At 37.3% G+C, this 17,488-nt stretch overlaps 1 non-coding gene across 1 annotated transcript; it reads right to left on the minus strand.

The window, feature by feature from the left end:
* Positions 1-1,001: 1,001 nt before the first annotated feature.
* Positions 1,002-1,136, minus strand: LOC116574657. The gene has a single exon (XR_004279427.1). It is a non-coding gene; the product is annotated as a small nucleolar RNA SNORA52 (small nucleolar RNA).
* Positions 1,137-17,488: the final 16,352 nt, after the last annotated feature.

Consider the following 17,488-nt stretch of genomic DNA (forward strand, 5'->3'; position numbering starts at 1 on the left):
GACTCTTGACTTACTTTCTCCTATAGATACCGTGTGAGTTTCCCTAAGGAGTTCCCAGAAGATGAAAGATAAAGGGACCAGAAATGGCTCAGATTGAAGCAAATACAAATTTCATTTAGTCTTTTAGTCCACTGAGTTCACATCTACAAATGACTGATCTCATTTACCAAAGGTAATACTTTCACTCAGTGATACACATTTACCATCCATATCTATAATATGCCCCCTCATTTATTGAATACTCTATTTTTACCACATAGAGATACTACGTCATTAATTTGGAAGTGCCTATTTCACTTGGGCCCTTGATGTTTCCAGTTTGCTTTTAAATCTTCAACTTTTTTTTCTCTTTGGTGCTAGAGATATTATGATTGTAATTTCTTCTCTTTGTGTTTTCTTCATATTTGCTATGTAATTTTCTAACCTTTTTCAGCACTAGCTATATAGAAGAAACTGCTGAGTGCTCTGCATTCAACGTCTCATTAGGTTCTCCCCACCACATATGTGGTGCTATGAGGTGTTGTTGGCGATACGCATTTTATAGAAAAGGTGAATTGAGGCTACTAAGAGGCTTAGTAATTGTCCAGATTCATACAATTAGCAAGTGGCAGAGTAGAGAAATAAACAAAATCTTTGAATTATATAACTATTACTGTGAACCATCTCAATTCTCCTAGAAACACTCAGAATTTAATAAAATAGGTGATGGAAATCACAAAAAGGAAAATGTTTGGGACACTTTGCCAAATTAGGGATACATAAGTTGTATTTGGTTAAAGACAAAGGGAGATTACTTAGTGAAGGCCTACAGAGAAATGTGGATAAAGAATCAGAAGGCCAAAGGAGAACCAGTAACTACAGCGATTGATAGTTACAAGGCAAACTGACAAATTATTTAAAAAAAAAATTATGATAGTATTTCACAGCATACGTCAGGAAAGAAGAGGCAGATGGAAGTAGAAGGATATCATCTCTTCTCCCTCCCATCATACCCACCTCACTGAGGTCTAGAAGCTCCCCTAGCACAAGCCTCCTGAAGCTTTGCTCACTTCTGTGGGTGAGGCTTCTAGAATGGTCTGGTCCCCAGCGGAAACCTGGCAGACCACAGGCTGAACGGCAAGGATTGGGATGGACCATATTTCTTCTCATGCAGGAGGACATTAAGATACTACCTGAAGTTCTTGAATCAATAAACAAATATTCCCGTTATCTTAAAATTTATAAGTAATAATCAGCAGACTATACTTAGAAAGACATTGGAGGAGGGATGACTGAAAGTGATAGTATGAATATTTTTACAATAAATAATAAATATAGCTAAAGAATTATAAATCAATAAGTAATAGTTTAAATACATAACTTAGAGTTATTGAGTTCACAGTGAAGAGTACTAAAATAGAAATAGTCAGGAAGTTTCCTCTAAGGAAGAAAAGTTGTCACTTTTCATTGTAGCTCTCCCTATATGTTTGTGTTTATATATAACATATATAGATGTGTTTATATACTATATACACACACACACACATAACTTTGATTATAATTTAAAATATCTCTTAAACAATGGATTTGACTTACCTTTGAATTTGTCTCAGTATCTACCTTACTTAAATGCCTTTTGGGGTCATTAGTTTACACAACAAAGGGAGTTCTAATTGAAATAAAAAAGGAACTTTTTAGTCAATCTATAATAATTTTTGCTTTCCAAATTTATCTAGCATTGGATGCTGAATTAATACTTATTCAACATTGCAATTCAATTCCTTGCCTGTTAATATGAGACCCCTTTTTCACTCACTTAGCCTGGCTTGACTTCCTGCCACCCGTTTTTCCAGATGTGAGTGAGATAACCAAAGCTCAGGTACTTAAGAAGTCTTAGCAAACCACTAACACTCAGTTAGCCCTCAAAGGAGGGGTCAGAAATTCAGCTCAGCGCGGACAGCATCTGAGAGCTCACCGAAGGGGATGTAGCCATAATCCTTCGGCAGCTATGCCCTAATCTTTACTGGCAGAAGCTTTAAAGACATCTCAGAGAGTTCATTACGCAAATGGAATTGTCTGACAGTGAGGCTGAACTGGACAGACCGTGGGCATAAATATACGCTGGGTATACTCTTCCACATGCAAGGACACATGGGACAGACCTTCTTAGATCTGGGTATATTATTCTGTAATTAATAATGGGCAAGAAAATTCATCTTGAGGATGAGTCACAGATAACTTAGAAAATTGGACAGAATCAAAAAGCAATAAAACTACTTTATCTTATCTAGTCTGTGATGAATACTGAAATTTTCCTGAAGCTCTGAAATACTAATTTTTATAAAATATACACACACACATAGTACACAAACACACACATACACATCTAAACTCATTGAACACTCAGTTCAAATATATACATATATTTGAATTAGTGTATATGCATCTGTATAGGTGTTGTATATGTATGTATGTGGGATGTTTGTGCGCATGTGCAGTGAGAGAGAGAAAGAGAACACAGTGCCAAGTAGCTGTGTGGTATGGGGCAAGTTACTTACAGATGTAAGTTTTCCTCCTTATACAATGAAACTAATAAAAATACCATACTGAAAGTGTTTGGTCATAATGTTTTTGTAGAGCTCACATTAGATGATTTATGTGTAGGTTATTAAGGTTATTTCTCTAGATTTCCTTTAAAAAATGTTTTAATGGATTAATTTGTAAGTTCCTTTCCTTTGGATACTACTTGGAGATACTTGAAATGTATCTTGATTAAGAAATTTGCAATCTCTAGGGGCGACTGGGTGGCTCAGTTGGTTAACTGTCTGCCTTTGGCTCAGGTCATGATCCCAGGGTCCTGGGATGGAGCCCCATGTTGGGCTCTCTACTCAGTGGGGAACCTGCTTCTCCCTCTTCCTCTCTCTCTCTTTCAAATAAATAAATTTTTTAAAATCTTAGGGAAAAAAAAAAGAGATGTGCAATATCTCTACAAGTTCTCAGAATGCATTTTTTGTGTGAACAGAGGCACATTCAGGTGGGGTCTACCACGCTTAAGCATTCTTCATCACCACTGTATGCCCAATCCCTCTGGTTCAGCAGCCTTATGTCATAGTCTGTAGTGGTTACTAAAGATCTTACTTGTGCCAAGAAAGTCTCCATGGGGATCTCTGCAAAGACTGCCTGGGATCATTCCATTTTTCACGTTACCTTATTCTGAGAGATAAAGATTAGGATATAAATTCTGTGCCGATTAAGACAAGATAATGGTGGTATTTGTTAATTCAAATTGGCAAATAAATATCACTATGTGAAATACATATTTATTTTATAATAATAATTGGCTGACATGGTTTAAAACTTGTGGCTTACACTGTTGGTGCTAGTATAAACTGATCAACATATCTGAAATGGGGTGTCAAGTTCCTGAAAGACTCATACAATCTCATCTTTTATGACAGAGCATTGACGCTTTTAGGAGATTATCTTAGAGAAATAAATTATGAACAAGAAATGTGTGCGTCAGTAGTCACTACCTTGTTTTAAAATTTCAATGTAAATTTCTATGATTATAAAATAAAAACTGAAAGCAAAAGAAATAAATCATAATATGTCCACAAATAAAATAAGTAATTAAATACATATGTATGTATTTCATATATATATATATATATATATATATATGATGTAGGAAAGTTTAATTGTATTATTTAAGTAAAATAAAAGGATATAGAAATATTAACTCATATCCTCTCAACAAACACACAGAAACATACAAATATAGGAAGAAAAGGATCTACTTTAAAATATTAGCAGCAGATTAATGGCTGTTTTTATTTTCTTATGATTACTCTTCTTTTTTCCACATATTATACAATGAGCATATATCACTTTTGTAATCAGAAAAACAGCCATTATTTTATAAAATAACCATTTAAAACTTAATGTCTTTCTGCAGCATTTTGTTTTTCTGTGTGTTTACTTATTGCCTACATGAAATATCCTTTTAAGCAGAACAAAATGGGAAATGGTTGCTTTGAGCCAAGAAGGCAGAAATTAAAGGAAGTGAAAGCATGTAGCTTTCAAAACCTATTGACATTATTTCAGAAATTCATCCATCTTATTCTTTTAGCTAGTTTTTGTGGGCTTTTTGTGGGTTTTTTTTTTTTTGAGAAGATTCAGAAATTAAATGACCTTTTCTAACTAAACACACGCAGATGTAGTCACAGGTAATGATGGTATTATGTAAGCTCAGTATGTGCAATAAACCTTAAAACGTGTATTCTACCAACTAGCAATTTTCCCAATCAGCTTTTATTTTGCTGTGCCACCATCCTTTAAAGCCCTAATCATGGAGGTGGCTCTGGAGAAAGAGCTGTGTTCCATTTGAACTCAGTGGGTAATGAGGGTATGAGGACTAAATGTGCTTTTTGCTCTCTGTAGCACAGTGTGCGTTCCCTGTTTTGCAGTCATTTTCTCCAATTCAATGCAAATTCTTGTAATTTCCCCCAGAAATAAATGCTATTAAATACCCTATTTCTCTTTCATATGTCAGAAACTTTCTCCCCTGCCATCGGCTGTATTTTTATGTCAAAAGTAAAAATCTACATCATAAGCTGGAGACAGACCCCAAGTAGCCAAAGTTGTCAGCTAGGAACACGTGCAACTTCCAGCATGAAGCACGTAATTATTAATGTCAAACAGACATCGCTGCGTGATGGGCATCTCTGTCCTTCATCTCCCCCACTCGACCTGGCTGGTTTCATGTGAGGTCTAAACAAACAGCTCACAAACGATCACACACACCGCACATGAAGACAAAACAAAAACCTAATTAAAACCAGTAGCATGATCACTTCCTAAATTTTAATCCTGTTTGATCTATGATGGTTTAATTCAGACTCTATTTACTGAAGCAGAAAAGAGGCTTCATTGAAAAGGCCTGTTGCTTGGCTGATCTCTATTTCAGACTGTGTAAAAATGGCATGATCGCTGGAGGCCAGTCAAAATGCCTTGGGATTTTCTTTTCTCTCTCTCTCTCTCTCTTTCTTTTTTTTTTTAAGATAGTAAGACTCTCTATTAACCTAGGTGTTAATTGAATTAATATGTAAAGAAAGTCAAGGAAGAGCTAATTGAGAAACCAATCTTAAATTAGAAGTAGTTATTTTTTTTTAAAGGTTTTATTTATTTATTTGACAGAGAGAGATCACAAGTAGGCAGAGAGGCAGGCAGAGAGAGAGGAGGAAGCAGGCTCCCTGCTGAGCAGAGAGCCTGATGCGGGCCTCGATCCCAGGACCCTGAGATCATGACCTGAGCCGAAGGCAGCGGCTTAACCCACTGAGCCACCCAGGCACCCCAGAAGTAGTTATTTTTAATAGTCATTTTTAAATGGTTGTTGACGGGATGCTTGGGTGGCTCAGTGGGTTAAAGCCTCTGCCTTCGACTCAGGTCATGGTCCCAGGGTGCTGGGATTGAGCCCTGCATTGGGCTCTCTGTTTGGCGGGGAGCCTGCTTCCTCCTCTCTCTCTGTCTGCCTCTCTGCCTACTTGTGATCTTTGTCTGTCAAATAAATAAATAAAATCTTTAAAAAATAAAAATAAAATGATGGTTGATCTTTAAAAACAAATATAGCATGGCATGTCCCACTTGGGAAAACATCACGCAAGAATACATATAAAACATGCAAATTCTGGAATCACCGTGGTGACTGATCTCTCTAGGATAAGGTCAACCAACGTATAATAGACTTAAGAGCAATAAAATCTGGTTAGAAAGTACACAATCCTACTCAATAAAATCTAGTCCTAGGATACTTTATTGTTCATACTGCTCATTTCAGAGGACATTAAAATGAATGAAGGAAGGCTTTTTTTAAACACTTGCATAAACTCATTTAATTCTTCTAACTCTGTATTACACAGGAGAAAGCCAAGATTTAGAGAAGTCAAGTGAACTTACTCGGCCTCACACAGATAGAAAATGGCAGCACTCAGCCTCAAATCCAGGCCATCGAGAGCCCCAGAGGCCGTTCTCCCAATTGCTACACCCCATCACCTCCTTGGCACTGGCCAACGGCTTTCCTATTGCTGTAGGGAGCCCGAGAGTTCCTCTGAGGTGTTCACAGGTGACTTCTGTGATTCTCCCATGGACTGTCTTCTTTGATCTGTTTAATAGAATGGTGTTCTATGTGAAACTGCATTTAAAAAGAGAAGGGTGTGCAGCATATGTTACAATGTAGTACTACATTTGATAAATCCCAAACCCCTTCAGATCTTACACTACCTCAGAGTCAACTCTGTGGGCATTAATCTGCACCACAGATAACTGTTTAGATGTGCTGTTACAGGAAGACTTTTTGGCTGATGTTAGGAGAGCGGTGGCGATGGAGAGTAGTGGAAAAATCCAAGATGCCTTTTTATGATGTGTTCTTTGTCCTTACGATTGTTTTTGTAACTTTTTATAGTGGGATGGTTGAGATATTTAAGGTCAGGCGAACCGAGGGAAGTTGGAAGACAGTTGTATTTACTGGCTCTGAAGCCAAATGTCAAGCACAAGGTATTGGGCCTGTGCTGTGTCTCCCAGTTGAGGCCAACATGAATTTCTATGAAGAGAAAACAAGGAGAGACACTGTATACAACATCCTTTTAGGTCTACTCTTGGATTTTCATTTTTACCCCTTGAGGTCCTCTAGGTTTTGGAATGTTTCCCAGGCTTTACTTTTTGACTGTATAGAGAACTTTCTTAATCTATAGCTTATGTGCATTCAAAGAAGACCTATTTAATATTTGTGACCTACACTTGACTGTTTAGATAAATTCTAGCTCTGGATAGGTTTCCCAGTAAAATTTTACTTAAGGCATGACATTCTTCATCTAACAACTACACCTGAAGAAGGGCATTTACTTTGATTAATAAATGCTGAGTTGGGCACACTACAGAGCTATTCAATTGATTGTACAGAGAATGATTCTTTTTTTTTTTTTTTAAAGATTTTATTTACTTATTTGAGAGAGTGAGAGGGACACAGAGAGAGAGAGAGAGCATGAGAGGAGAGAAGGTGATTGGGAGAAGCAGACTGCTCGTGGAGCCAGGACCCTGATGCAGGACTCGATCTCAGGACTCTGGGATCATGACCTGAGCTGAAGGCAGTGGCTTAACCAACTGAGTCATCCAGCACCCGAGAATGATTTTTAGTTTTGCTCAGAAATATTTTTAAAAAGCTGATTTTAAAATAGCCCATTTTGTAAATGCATATAAACTCACATTTTCACAGATATGTATTTTTCCCATCCCAGAATTTCTTAAATAAAGCACTGTTTTAATATATAACAAAAGATTAAATTATTTCTTTCATTTCATTAATGTTTCTCTTAAAATGCCTAATTTACTTCTAAAGGTTGGATTACAGTTCATTTTTATTCCTATTGTGCCTACGACACACAAGGATGTTTAAAATTTTGAATCAGTGCTATTTTGTCCAGATTTGTGTCTCTGAAGGTATATTAATAAAGCAGATCTGGCCAGCTCTTGAGAATACTCCACCATGTCAGATAACTAAAAATGAAGTGTCCTGTAACTACAGATAATGACTGTTTGATGAATCACAAGTAGGATGAGTCAAAATAATACATAGTCAAAATGTGTTTTATAGCCAAGATGGAAAGGTTAATGCAGAAAAGTATGAATTCAATATGGTGTTTGCCAAATTTGTGTAACAAGAAGTCAGGAAATAACATGAACAAAGAGAAAACAGGCAGTTGCTCTCAGAGCATGCTTATGAAATGTGAAAAAGGAAAGTAGGTCATCTTATTTAGTTCAAAGTACCAATACATTCATCAGGTACTGAGGAGAAGGACACATGAAACAGCTGCATTAACTGTATAAGCTTTAGACAAAGCAAAGCTGTAGTGAAAGTTAAAGCGCAAAGATGTGTGTAGCTCTTCCTTTCATACTATTTACTGACTTCAGTGAATACAACTTGCCACTGGCAAAGAAAGATCATGGCAGCCACATGTTTGTTAAGCTGAACAGCTTTTTAAAATCTTAAACTACAGTGGTTACACTAATCATCTGATTAGCAGTTTTGTTGACAGTATTCTTAGCCTGCATAGTTTATTATGGCAAATGCTACAATTAGAATTGCATTAAAATAATAGCTATCTATTTGTAGGAACTCTATAATGATGCTCAAAGTACTGGAAGATGATAACAGCCCTATTGGCTCTTGACCAAGATGGATCACAATACATGCTGAAAACCTGATTCAATATTCTTGATTTTTTTTTCTTGCATTAAACATTCAAATGTTCAGTCAGAGCAGGGAGTCAGCTCCCTGAATGGCAAATGAAGTCTTAATCCCAAGAAAATTTTCCAGACAACCAATGAATAATTTTTAAAGCCCTGATATTTGTCTGTTTTGAAATAATAGTTATTTTTATTAAAATTTTTCTAAAATAAATTCCATTTTTCTATGACTTTTACTTATTATTATACTCTCTCACAATACAGAGACTTTAGAATGTACTTACTTGGTGTAAAATCAAACACTTTCAGCCAGATTTTGAGGGTTTTAGTGTCTTATAAGTAAAATAGTTCATAATCATGATAATTTTGAATCATCAAGAAACTATTAAATTATCTTACAATACAGCCTTGTTAAGAGTCTTAACATATGCAAAGCTCCTTAAAAAAGCAACAGTGTTCTTATTAGTCTTTCAGATTTTTTTCTTTCTTCTCTCTTTCTCTGCTGGTAGATATTCAGTAATCATGGAGCTGTGGACGGAGTACTAGTACCCAAGAACACCTCCCATCATTTCTTCACCTTCTATCCTTCTGTGGAATAGAATATCAGATCATTGAAGTGACAAAATCATCAGTCATTTCCTAGGGTCTAAATTATTCAAACCACAGAACATTAACTTTTCTTCCATTTCCAGTGATCGTTTTGTTACTTCTAGGATTTTAGGAATCAGGATGCCTGGGAGAGTGTGAATGTAGGTGTGCTAAGTTCAAACTCTGGGCTCTTAATTTCATTGTTTTTTTGTGTGTGGCGCAGGTGAGGAGAAGCTGGCATAGCAGGAAAGGAAAGGAAAATCGAAGGGACAGGGCAAGTGTATGGTGCTCCGAGAGCATCATCATTCAGGACACTCTTTGTGACCCAGTTGCTTATAAAAAACAAAAATACCAATAGGTCTTGCCTCCTCAGGTTGCTATGGAACATAACGAATTGATAGAACTTGAGTTCAAAATAAATTTGAGATATTACTGTTGCCAATTTCATGTATTAGGAGGTATGTGTGCATTGTTATTGTAATTATTGTTACTGAGTATATGGATATTACAGTTCTTTAGAATTTAGTTTAGGGAAAAGAGAAAAAGTAGAAAGGAAGTGACTAGACACATTGTTTCCAGATCATCTGCACATGAAGGAAAGAACCTAAAGAACCTAAAGAACCTAAATCTAATAATAATAATAAATCTAATAATTGTCCTCAATGCTATTGAAACATAAAAATAAATCAGGTGTTAATAATTGGGTTAGCCATGTTGAAGAACAAGTCTTTAAATTATTTACTAGTTTAGGTATTTTTAAATAGGCTTTTAAATAGGTTTGAATAGGTTTTTCATTGGATATTACATTTATCTCTATGTCTTTCAGCTTTGAAGAATTTCCTAGGGATAAAATATGAATATTAAATGTTTTGGTTTACCTTATTTTACAAGGACATCTTATCTTGTTGTGTTACAGGCATTTTTATTCTCATCTTTCATCTAAAAAATACATTTTATGTTTATGATCTATAAAATATTCTCTAGAAACTTCACTAATACACTGCAGTTTAAGGTTTGTGACAGTGCTTGGAAGGAAATGCAAAACAGGCTGTGAAACTGGACATAAAATGAATCTATTTGCAGACAGTCAATGTTTCTCTTTGACAGTCTAGCCCCATTGCCAACTAAGCACTCTGGCTGTTATCCAGAGAAATTCTGTAGGTGGACTTTGTCTTATACATTCAGCATGCCATGTACTGTCTTTTCTGTACTGTTTTAACTGATTTCCCATTAATTTTTAATTAAAAAAAAAAGAGAAAATGATTGTGGTTTTGATTGTAGAGTTGAACAGAGGCAATTACTTTTAAAAATATGTAAGGGGTTGGGAAGCTCTTCTCTTCCTGGTCAATCAGGGAAGCAGGAGGTTGGTTGACGGAAGCTCCAACCGGAACCATGCTACCAGGACACTCATGGCGGGTGATGCGAAGCATCGTGCATAGGCACTCAGGAGTGTAGCATGACACTTCTGTTCACATTTCATCAGTGAAAAAAATCCCATCCTTAAAGGAAGTGAGAAAGTGCAAGATTCCTATATTCTGTGCCACCCCACCCCCCGCCCCCGCAAGAAGCAGAATATTTGTGAGTAGCTCTAATGACTACAGCATTCGGTTTATAACTGGCCCCCAAGCTGCAAAACTGGCATTCTGTCCCATCTGGACTCCCACATGCCTTTCCATGATATTGCTTCCCTCTGGAAAGGGAAAGATGACACTCTGTGGCTTTATCCTCCAAACATTGTCTTCTTCGTTAGAAAAATCTTAGAATAGTATTCATTTATTTATATAGCTAACATTTTTGGGGCAGTGTTTTTATATTTTTTTTTATTTGTTTATTTGAGAGAGAGAGCGAGCATGAGAGGGGAAAAGGTCAGAGAGAGAAGCGGACTCCCCATAGAGCTGGGAGCCCGATGTGGGACTCAGTCCTGGGACTCCAGGATCATGACCTAAGCTGAAGATAGTGGCCCAACCAACTGAGCCACCCAGGCGCCCGGAGCAGTGTTTTTAAAACTGAGGATTCATCAGTGAATAAGACTAAATCCCTGTCTTACGATCTTGGAACCTGTCCGGGAGGACATATATTTAATAAATAGTTACCATCAGGAATCAAATATTATAGAAGATGAGAGCCTAGCCTGTTGACTATCACGCTCCTCTCATTATATTTGTTCCAGTCGTATTCTAATTTCCATTGACTCCTAAGCAGCCATGAGAGGGAATGTTGTTTTCAAGTTTTTATGTTAAATCTATAGTTCAGAAGACTGAATGAAAACCTGAGGGTTTCCCCATATGCAAATTAAAATATTCATTTTTTTTTTCTTACTTTCTGCTATTTGGCCAATTTTAGAGTAGGCACTATTCTCAGTACAACTCTTTCAGATAAGAGGAGCGTTACTGTTTTCGTTGAAACCCTTTCTATTTATTTAGGCTTTGTCTATGGAGAGTAACATCAGATGTGAGGCTTATCTACTTTTTTGATGTAGATGTGCAATGGGACAGAAAAATGTGTTATCTGCATTTTCCCACTTGATTTTCTTTACTAAACAAATATAATAAGCAAGAAATCTCTTTAATTTGTGCGTGATGTCCTTGCTACCAGTAATTCATTTAATTCACTGCAAAGAATATATTTCCAAAAAAGAGATAAAGCAAGCACTCTGAAGAGATTTTTCAGTCATTGCCTGGCAGATTTGCCTACTCAGTTAATGTGCTATTTATAGTCAGATGAAATTATTCAGTGTTGGTGGTCTGCATTTCCAAACCAGCTTTCTCTTTCTCTTTAACTCTCTTTTGAGTTAGAAATGACTTAGTCCTTTTTGATACAGTGTGCTTTCTCCCCATGCCGTCCACATGTGGCCTGTGGGGTAATGTTCTGAGCCTACTGATATTTTATTTTAAAAGGTAATTTGGTCTGGCCAAAAGGAAAAAAAAAAAAAAAAAAAAGACAGTGGAAGACAAGAGGTTTAAAAATTTTATAATTTTATTTTTTATTTTTTCTTATTTTTACATTCCGATTAGGGAACAGTTAGTGAGTCCCAGACTCATCTGTTAGGACCAAGGCTGGGCTCTTCCTCCTTGCTCCAGGGGCTTGTCGGTCTGCACTCACAGGGTCTGATCTGCCACTTTGCACTTTTCTTCACCTTCTTAGCCCTTCAACTCTGTGACCAAAGTCAAGAGAAAGAGAAAGAAAGAAAGAAAGAAAGAAAGAAAGGAAGGAAGGAAGGAAGGAAGGAAGGAAGGAAGGGAGGGAGAAAGAAAGGGAGGGAGGGAGAAAGAAAAGGAAAGGAAAGGAAAGAATAGCCAGTCAATAGCAGGCTATTAGTAGCTAGGCTTTTGTCCCTAACCCTTGTGTTGTTCAAGGGTCAACTGTATATTTTAACCTTGTCCTTTAACTTCTCAACAATAAGCTATCATATCACTGATTATCATCACTGATGACCCATTCTGAGGGCCATCTTTTGGGCAGAAGGAATTCAGTGAACCCTCATCCTGCCCCTTGCTATCCATTGTGCAGCCCCAGTTGGAGGGTCCCTTCTTGCACACAACCCACATTCATGAAAGGGAGGTTCTGCCTTGGGTACAGCATACTGAGAACCCTGGGCCCCAGTTACCATTACCTCAGCTTGTGGTGGTTTGACACTAGCAGAGTCAACCCACAGGACCTCTGCCTACTGCCCATCCCCACTCTCCTAGGGTAGAGGTGTCATTCAAAAAGAAGCTTGCTGTTGTCCCAACCCTCAGCTTCAGAGACCCACTTGGATTTTGCCGAGGAGGAGAAGCAGACCATAAACCAGGTAGCTCCTAATCTGCTATCAAAGGAAATAACTGCATTTGCAACAGCACATGGAAAAGTTTAAACCTAAGAATACTCTCAAAAGCTGTGCAGATTATTGTGGAAGATAGGAGGAGGAAATCAGTGGAGTTAAAGTAGATACAGCTTGGACTGTGCACCAGTTAGTTTGCAGTTTAGGAGCCAAAGGCAGGTCCCCAGATGTGCCACTTTGACCTGCAGATTATTTTAAGCTAAAAACAATCAAGGCTTAAAAGTTTCAGGAATAAACTTTGATATACCCCCTAACTTCCCAAAAGGATTTAGATTGAGGACCTACTGCAGGAAAAGAGCCATCACCATAGGTAATTAAATGGCTATATGAACTAGGTACAGTGGATAGGGAGGAACTTGGCAGAGTCTGCTGAAAGTCCTCCATAGATCACATTTTTTCTGTGTGGCACTACCAACATTGGTTTACCAAATATTTACTCCTTTTCATCTTCCTGTACATTGTTTCCCATGCCTTGGAAGTCCCTGACCCCTACCCCCTTCTTAGTTCAGGATGACATTTGTACCTCTTTGCCTGACTATCTTTGTATCTCATAGCTGTGTGGATTTCCTGTATGTATGCAATTGAACTTGATTTTCTCCTGTTAATTTATCTCATGCCAATTTAATTCTTAGACCAGGTAGAAGAATCTACAATAGCAGAGGGAAAATTTTCCCTTCCCAACCTAGGAAAGAACCAGGAAATTTGAGAACTGAGGCTCCTTATGGGGTTTGGGAGTTTTCCCCTCACTACCTCTTCTGCATGGTGAAAGCCTTGATGCTTTTGGCTCTGCCACAGCTGGGGATGGCAGTGCTTTTTACCTTGTGGCTAGGGTAGAAATCTCAGCTCCTCACTTAGCCATTGCTGGCAGGGTTGGTGGTGAAGCCAGTTTTCTTCTGTGGTATTTGACTTGAGTAGACGAATTGTTTTCTAAAGGTTTTCTGTCTTGCTGGGCTAGCTCTTTCTTGGCCCTTCTGTTAGAGGAAGCAGGCTTTTTGTTTGGGCTAATTTTGTCTTTGCTTGTTGGCCTTCTCAGAGTGTTAGCTTCTTCAGCTCCACTTCCAGATTACATAAGGCAGAAGTAAACTCAGGGAATTTACAATTTGTTCTTTGGGCCCTGAAGTTCCTAACTGGTCTGCAGGCTTCTTTCACAATCTTAAGTTTGTTTTCTATAATACCTAGCTTTTTTAGTTGTGCTGAGCGGAAACAAAAGTCTATTTTATGACTTTTTTTTTTAACCTTGCTTAAAATCCCTCAATATCTTCAGACTGTTCTCAGAATAAAGTCCAGACCTTAGCATGAAGTAGAATGTTTCCAGGATCTGGCCGTTCCTTAACGACCCAGTCTCATTTCTTGACCATAGCCTTTAAAATTCTGTGTTCCAGACACACCCTGTTTCTTTTTCTTTTAGGCTGATTTCTTAATCTAAAATGCTTCTCTCACCCACTCCTGATCTCATCCTTCTGGTGTCTGCTTAATCACACATCATTCTTGATACCTTATCCCAACTCTTCTAGTATGATTTCATGCATGCTATCCTTGCCTTTCTCAAAGGCCTTTGCACTTGCTGTGCTTTCTGTTCAAAATGCTCTTCTAAGACCTTCTGTTTTTTTCTTCATTCAAAGCTCAGCTTAAAGATCAATACCTCAGTGAGTTCTTCTCTGCATTTTAAAACTAACACAGCCCCCCAAAGGGCCAGTTATTAATTCATCATCCCATTTTTTTCCCACTTCCATTAAAAAAAAATCAGAAACTTCATTTGTTGTTGAGGACTATTTGGGGCCCTGCTTACCTCTGTTCCTAGAATCTCAATTGCACTAGGAAAGATTTTGTCTCTTTTGTTCATTGCTTTATTCCCAGTGCCTATAGCAATATTTGGCTCTCGATATTACATACTCATTCATTTATCCCCATCATATTAATTGAGGTTCTGTTGTATACTAGACACTTGGGATGTATCAGTCAACAAAAATACATAAATATAGAGTTTAAGTCTAGCATAATGTTTGACAATATATTCATAATATTCTTATGTTTTATCATGGTAAATAAGCATTATATTGTGTATTATTAGAAGATGATAAGTCTATTTAAAAAATAGAGCAGATAAAGGAATCAGGAGTATGAGACTAAGTAACATGTCGCAATAGGAAATATGAAGAGAAATTTTCAATGAAGTATTTTCATTTACTTTTGTACTTAAACTATTCTATTCCCAAAAAAATAGTAATAATTTAACCATCCAGAGTTGAAGAAATGTAGACTAATGAATGATATAAAGCATTTTTATTTTTATTTGGATACATATTTATTTCTCAAGCTTTTAAAACAAATGCTCTTATGATTTTTTTTAACTTTCTTTTCCAGTTACAAACAATTTCATATCTCAATCCAAAACAAATTTATCTGATGTAACTTTCTATATAAAACACCAAGACACTAATCCTGGATTTCAGGAATAGTCGTAATATCCAGAGAAGAGCAACTCATAGAAGAATTATTTTCTAAGACATTTAATTGGAATTTATTATGCCCTATTAGATTAATTTTTGAAGTTTGGGGTTTTTTATTCAATTTTCATCTGAGTGAGAGAATCTGAAAACATGGATCAGGAATAATTACTCAAGAAACCCGATTTCATTTTTTTTTTTTCTAAGTACAAGAATGAAAAATAAAAACACACACAAAAAATTGTCACTTAGTTTGCTCTACTGGGAATTTACCACAGAGATACAGATGTAGTGAAAAGAAGGGGCAGATGCACCCCAGTGTTCATAGCAGCAATGTCCACAAGAGCCAAACTATGGAAAGAGCTGAGATGCCCTTCAACTGGTGAGTGGATAAAGAAGATGTGATCCATATACACAATAGAATATTACTCAGCCTTCAGAAAGGATGAATATTCATGATTTTCACTGACATGGTTGGAACTGAAGAGAATTATGTTAAGTGAAGTAAGTCAGGCAGAGACGGGCAATTACCATATGGTTTCACTCGTATGTGGAACGTAAGGAATAGCATGGAGGACATTAGAGGAAGGAAAGGAAAACTGAAGGGGGAGAAATCAGTGGGGGAGACAAGTCATGAGAGACTATGGACTCCTGGAAACAATCAGAGGGGAGGTGGATCAGGGGATGTGTTAGTCAGGTGATGGGTATTAAGGAGGGCACATGCTGTAATGAGTATTGGGTGTTACATGCAAATAATGAATCACTGAACACTATATCAAAAATGAATGATGTACTGTATGTTGACTATCATAACATTAAAAAAAAAAGCATGTTCTTACGAAGGGGAGGGATTGATAATTGCAAACAAAAACAAAAAGCAAAAAGTTAAAAAAAAACTTGCATGAATTAACAGTAGCAGTACATTTAAACATACAAATAGCTGCTAAAATTATTAATACAGAGAAAATTTTAAAAATAATAAGCAAACCAATAAATGGAAGTAATAACATTTTTACCAGTGGAAACCTAGAAGGAAAGATTGCCCTTGCAACTACCTTCGATTCTAAACTTTACATGTAAATTAAAAAACACGAATTCAACCTATATATGCCTACTATTTGTTTAGCTTTATTGTATTTATTCTAATTCCTGAGGCAATACAAGTCCATTGAAGAACTTTTGAAAAAATACAAAAAGGCCTGAAGAATTTTTACATAGCCCAGAAAAAAACCACGGTTCAGGTTTTCACCATGCTATGTATCCATTCACAACACTGGACTATACTATATTAATTTTCTACTGCTACTGTAACTATTGCCACTAACTTAGTGACAACACAAATTCATAAAAACCTCTTCTGTAGGGGCACCTGGGTGGCTCAGTGGGTTAAGCCTCCACTTTCTGCTCAGGTCATGATCTCAGGGTCCTGGGAAGGAGCCTCCATTGGGCCTTTTGCTCGGTGGGGAGCCTGCTTCCCCCGCTCCTGACCCCCCGCCTGCCTCTCTGCCTACTTGTGATCTCTACTTGTGAATAAAATCTTTTAAAACAAAACAAAACAAAACAAACAAAAAACAACAAAAAACACCATCTATTCTATAGCACTGGTAGTCAGAAGTCTGAAATCAGTCTCACTGGGCCAGAGTGTCAGCAGGGCTGGACCCTTCTGAAGGCTCCCAGGAGAGAATCCATTTCCTGGCTCTTTCAGCTTCTAGGGGATGCCTGTATTCCTTGATTGTGGCCTCTTCTATCTTCAAAGTGTATCATTCCAATCTGATCCTTCCCTCACATCACCGTCTTCTCTTACTTACTCTGACTCCATGCATCCCTCTTACAAAGATCCTTGTGATTATACTGGACTTCCCCGGATAAACCAGGATAATCTCCCTATCTCAAAACTCTTCGTTTAATCCCAACTATAACGTCTCTTTTGCCATATAAGGTAATATTCACAGGTTCCAGGGATTAGGACAAGGTCTTATATGGAGGCTGTTATTCAGCCCACCACAGCAATCATAATATTCTCTAATATTTCCCCTGTGATGAGATGTCAGGAATGATGAATTCCAGAGAGCATTCTCTAAATCAACAGAATAATGCTAAGAATTGGGGTGCCTGGGTAGCTCAGTTGTTAGGGCTCTGCCTTCAGCTCAGGTCATGATCCCAGGGTCCTGGGATCAAGCACTGCGGAAGCTTGCTTCTCCCTCTCCCAATCCCACTGCTCTTGCTGTCTCTCTCTCGCTGTCAAATAAATAAATAAAATCTTAAAAAAAAAAAAAACTAAGAATTTTTAATGTCCAGAAGAGAAGACATGCCTATATGGTTAATACAGATCTGACATTTTTAGAATATGTGAGCATTTTGGAATAGATAATGGATAACAGCTAAAGTTGTTTTGTAAAGATTATTTTGGTCT

The sequence above is a fragment of the Mustela erminea genome, chromosome 15 (genome assembly GCF_009829155.1).
Source record: "Mustela erminea isolate mMusErm1 chromosome 15, mMusErm1.Pri, whole genome shotgun sequence".
NCBI lineage: Eukaryota > Metazoa > Chordata > Mammalia > Carnivora > Mustelidae > Mustela > Mustela erminea.